Below are 6,000 nucleotides of genomic sequence, written 5' to 3'. Positions count from 1 at the left end.
GTATGTCTTTTCTCTGTAGTTTTTAATGATATTACTTCTCGTGTTGCTTGGTGTTGATTATGCTGACCTTTGTATGGATCTTACCATAGTAATACAGTGATGAAACATGTACTTTTATCTTGGAGCAGACAGGTGGGAGCCTGTCTCCTTTGGGACCCGCAACTTGTGGGAGTTGCTACTAGCCTGAGATCTGGAAGCAGCAGTTCTTCAGCAGGACACTAAGGGGCAGCCCCAGACCAAAAGAATATTCCTCGTTTTTTATATACATACAAACTAAGAGAAAACCGTATTTGCCTCATTTTTCTATATTGATTTAACGTCAACAGTGGCCAAGAATGTTAAATCAAGTTGGTCTGGAGTGTTTTTTTCTTCTTGCATCTTTTAGTAAGAATTTATTTTGGCACTGGTGATGAAGAAGGTGTGAGTTAATTTGCCAGTCAGCTGCAAATAGACTCACTTGAGCTCACAGGCAGAGCGGAGAGGATGGAAAAGATATGGTGAGCTCTGCTTCAGGAGTCTTGGTGGCCACCCCACACATTATGGCATGGCCAAGCACATGTACAAGCCTGTAGTTGTACAGGCCAGGGGCCTTCACTGCTCAGAGGTGCTCCTTGCCAGCAGAGAGCTAGTTGTACAAGCCTCAGAAGTCCCATTCCCAAAGTAACAGCCGCTGCATGAATAGTTGGAAACCAGGAAGGAGGAACTGAGGCAGCCACCTAGGACCATAGAAAATCTGTGTAAAGCTTTTCTTACCACTACAACCTGGTAGGTGAGTTGGCCACCATCCTGTGACACAGGAACACCCCCTGCAAGATGTCCCTTTAATTGTGAAACATAACCCGAGCCTAGCTGCAAAAACCTTGTGGAAGGAACTGATTATTGGAGTGAATTAGGATAAGGGCTACTGCATGTCAATATGAATTCGAATTAGGAAAAAACATGAGTCAGTCAGAACTAGCATGTGTCCAAGGGGTGGATTTGCCTAACTGATTAGTAGATCTGATGCAAAGGGAATTACTGTCCTGGCTTCGTTCAAAGGGTGAGGTATTGCCAAGCTCTAGCTTTAATGTGAGCTACCAAAGCCAGCTGTCACTGGGTGTGTGGTCTCTGATTACTGGGTGGAGAGATGCTCTGTCATGGGATCCCCTGCCACTACCTCAGGCAGAGCTATCTCAGACTCTGTGTTTACACCAGGATATTTTACATTACTTTGACATCCTTCCTGAGTGTAAATAGACTGCATTAAAATCATAAATTGCTGCATAGATACATCTGCTTCAGAGGCTTATGAAGAAGAAAGAACTGTAGCCAGAAATACTTCAGAACTCCAGTTTAGGTTTAATGAAAAATTTCTACTCTATTTTACAGATAACAGTACATTCATATACAATTTGATGTTGCCTTCACAAGCTAATAATGAATGGTTGCTGACAGAGGAATGAAATGGTGACCAATTTCCTCTGAGGAGGAGAAGAAAGCAGTAGGTGGTAACTGGAGTCAGTACCTCAAGTACAGACAATGCCAAGTGGGTATCACAAGAGAAATGACCGCTATGGGAACAAACAGAGTTCAATGATCTGGATGGTTCAGTGAAAAAGTAAGTTATGTATTTGGAAAAGAAATGTATAAGCTTGTCCAAAACTCAGCACTCAGCAGAGAATATCAAGATATGCTTCAGTTGGGCAGCCTTTGAAGTGTAACCCATTAAAAAGATGCCTACGGAATAAACCACCAAATTTATGTGGTAAAAGCTATTAGCAAGAGATTTAACAGTTCTTTGCTATTCTGCTTTCTGTAGGATCACAGCAGTTAAAACAGTCTTGAAGATGCGAACCAGAACCTGCAGGGGAGAGAGACATGCCTGATATAAATGAATGAATCAATCAGCCACCCAGATATGGAAACAAACCGCTAATGAAAATGCTAACAATCCTAAAAATGTGAAAATGCACATTATAATTTAACAAGAAATGCTGGTTCAAATGTAAGTCCCTTATAAACTCCTTAACCTATTTAATACACTCTTCAGTCTAATCTAGGGTCTGATCTAACACAGGCTTTTTAGTGCTTAGTATAAATATCCTTCTGAGCCTTGCAGTGTTCCCTGTTACTTCCCATTTCACCTTTTCCCACTTTGAGAGTATAATATTGATTCAAAATATGTTCATACGAAGAACGTATGTTCTTGGGGGAGGAAGGGAACAAAGAACACAAGTGTGAGTTTGGGAAAAATAAATAATGATAAGATATAGGTGGGAGGCCGACTTGCCTTCCCCAGCACAATAATTACTTGTGAGAAAATATTCCCCATATGCATTCTGGCAAATGTTGAAAGCCAGATGCCCCAAGTACAAGATTCTCACACTTAAGCTGACTAGTATTTTACTGTGGCTTAGAATGGCACTTTATAAACTGCTCTGGCTTAAAGGCAGTGTGTGTCATGTTGTCTCAAGAATATATCATGGAAAAATCCTGGTGAATAAGCCAAAGCTTCTCCTTCCCGGCTGTGGAGGAAGAAGACTGCTGACCTGTATCAATGATTGACTGATTTCACACAAGGCAGAACTCTGCTAATTTTTCTGGGGAACAGAGACCAGCAGTAAGATTTTCTGCCTGTGGTCTGACTGCCCTGTCTCCACGCAGGAGGGGAAAAGCAGTCCCATAGAGCCTCCCAGCTGAGTGCACATTTACATTACCCCAACTAAAATTAAAGGAAGCAGCCACTGTTGGTTGGATCCTTTCTCAGATTTACAGGGCAAGGAACAACCTCCACCTCTCTCAGCATTCTCCAGTGGAATCATAGAAAGGTTTGGTTTGGAAGGGATCTTAAAGATTATCTAGTTCCCACACCCCTGCCATGGCCAGGGATACCTTTCACTAGACCATGTTGCTCAGAGCCCCATCCACCTGGCCTTGAACACTTCAAGGGATGGGGCAGCCACACCTTCTCTGGGCAACCTGGTCTAGTGTCACCATCCTCACAGTAAAGAATTTCTTCCTTATATCTAATCTAAACCTACACTGTCAGTTTGAAGCCACTGTTAAATCTCTTTTCTTGGAGGTTTTCAGAATTTAACTAAACAAAGCTGCGGCTGCCTAGTCTGATGCTGGAGATCATCCAGTTTTGAGCAGGCAGTGGAACTAGGCATGTCAGAGGTGCCTTCCCACCAGCACTGTGTGATCTGGCAGGCTGTGAAGGACAAAGTTTGATCATGAATGAGGAAGGCACTGATCTTCACCATGTCTCCAGCCATGCTGCAGTTCCACTCTCTCTCTCAGCCACACACCTGGTGTTGCTCCTGTGTTTAGTCTGATGGAAAACAGAGTGCAGGGTGAGGATTGACAAGGGAATGGTGGTTGCTGACATGAAGTCAGGTCTTAGCCTGGTACAGAAGTGCTTCACAGTCTACTTTGACTTTATTTATCTCCAGTGCCCATTAGCTATCCTAGTAAACCAGATTTTGTTGGAGTGTCAAATTAGGGATTAAAAACAGTTGACTGATAATCGTGAATTTTGAGTAGGCACTTGGACTTACCTTCACAGAAGCTGTGAGACCTCTGCTGTCACTGGAGCCACTGGCAGGATTTCACTAGCCAGAGAGGAAAGGACTGGACACAGCAAATGGCATGGACCTCTTAACAAACAAGTGCAGCTCAGTGCAGCTGTTCACTGTGCACATGTCATCCACTAGTGTGGAAAAGAAAGTTTCTTACCCAATTAGCTGGAGTGAAAGGAGCTATTGAAAGAGACTGCACATATTATATCACTGTATAAATTATTAAGCTGATGTCTTTCTTTCTTCTGTCCCGAGGATGGCAGCTCTGAAAGTTTACACCCACTTCCTGGAAGTTGTACCTCCTGTAGACTCTGCTTAGATAATTAATTTGCAATATTCATTAACCAGAGGATCAGTGTAATAATATATAGACAAACAGAAGGATTTCATACTTACGTATTAACTCAGCTGTGGTTTTTTTTCTGTTTGCGGGTGAAACTGTTGTTGAATAAATGGGGGGAGAAGGGGAACAAAACAAAACAAAAAAACCCACACCCAAACCCCAAACCAAGTATTTTTATCTTTATCTGGCTAATATTTCTGAACAACAGTTACAAGCCTTAATGAATCACAGGCAAGACACGACCCTGTGGCTGTAGCTACATGCAGGGCTCCATGCTTTTTCTTCTGCATCTGCAGATACAGAGAATTCCCAGAACTGAGTGGAAGAGATCAGTGCTGTGCCTGATATCACCAATGTACTTCTCCCACGTGCTGCATATGGTTCAGCTAGGTCCCAGTGCTTACTGGAGCATAGGGACTTTCCTACACAAAACCAAGCACCCGTGAGCTATTGCCAAATACAGAAGAGGTATGGAAAGCAGCTCTCCTCCCCAACTCTCCTCTGACTCCAGGAGAGATTAGGTTCCTCTTGTTCCCCTCGTTTCTACCTGGACCATTTCTAAAATGTACCTGGGCACTGGGTCTCCCCTTCCCTGGTGAGCACTCACAACCACAGCAATGGAGAGTGAAGGTGTCTGCCCTGTGCACAGCACTGTGTGTGTCTGCAGGCACCTCTAGATGGAACAGCCTGCCTGTTTCAAAAATAACACTTTACACATGGTCACTTCCCATATCACTGGAATCCAGTATTTTTATGTGCCTGGCTCCTTTCTTCCCTCCCTTTTTTCCCAGAGGCCAAGACAAGAGCCCACCTCATTGTCTTTCCCTCTGGCTGGAATGAAACAGAGAATGAGCTGCAGCTCTATGCCCTGTTCATCTGTACAGTTGTGCTTCCTGGACATGTGTGTGCAACAGGTAGAAGAAGGCTTTACTGAGGGAAACCAAACCCAGTGCAAGCAGTTTTACATTACATGTGTCTGTTGTGAAAACTGTGGTTATCTGGTATCTTGGGTGGTAAGTAGGACCCACCATGATGAAGCTGCTGTTTCCTGCATCCCCCAGCCATCAATCCCAGGGTCAATGAGTCTCTGGGGTTGGGACAGACAAAGCCCTCCGGCAGCAAGGTCATTTATTCAGGGAGAGATGCTGAACTGCAGTTGTTGTGCAGAACTATAAAAATAAAGCTAAGCCTGTTGATCAGGACATGCTGGAATTCCAGGGACACCTTCCTCTGAAACCAGTTCCCTCATTTCCTCCTGAGGATACAGCAAGAATTTCATTCAGAAAGAGGCAATGTTTTAGGTTTACAGATATATCTGACAATTAAGGTAGATGTCTCAAGGGATATGTGGTACTTAGACTGTAGAAGTGTTGAAAGACAAATTAGAAAGAGTTTTTTTGAAAATTATGGAAAGTTATTTTATACTGACTTGGTGATTGTTAACATTTTCTAATTTTGACCTTTAGGCCCCTAAATGGGCATATTTTTGACAGGTCATATGTTAAAAAATATCTCCTACGTTCCAAACACAGCTCTCTGATCTGCCTAGTGCATATTTTAGTGACCCAGTTACAGCAAGAGGCTTTTATTGAACAGAGTAGGCAAATGCACGTGGAAACAGAAGACCCACCATCCTTGTGACAATTATACGTCTGTCTCTATTTGTGTAATCTACCCTTTCAGCCTGATAAACAAGAGCCTGTGCATGCATTTGGAAAGGAAAGTGACCATCACCTTCTGTGATCTGAGTATTTTCTTGCATACACCTCAGCTAGGCTGTGGAGCAGGTAAGTCTTAGCCTTTGCACAGTGTTATTGTTCAGGACTCCAGTCTTACTTTGAAGTGCATTCTCGCTTTTCTAACTTTCTCCTGGGGCCTAATCAACAGTGTTTCCCTTATACCTGATTTCTACTTTTAGTTACTTTTTGAGTCAGATACTCTGCAAGTAATTGTATTTCCATCTTTTTTTTTCTTGGTGTTGCTTCTCTGTGTACCTTCTGACTGCATGCTCGATGAAGCAAACCTTGCGGTGCTTAGCTCACATTATTTATATTGCAGGCAATTTACATGAAAAAGAGTCAGCCCAAGCAAACAACATAG

The sequence above is a fragment of the Lepidothrix coronata genome, unplaced genomic scaffold, assembly GCF_001604755.1.
Source record: "Lepidothrix coronata isolate B3197 unplaced genomic scaffold, Lepidothrix_coronata-1.0 Scaffold22, whole genome shotgun sequence".
NCBI lineage: Eukaryota > Metazoa > Chordata > Aves > Passeriformes > Pipridae > Lepidothrix > Lepidothrix coronata.
This window is presented reverse-complemented; position numbering follows the sequence as displayed.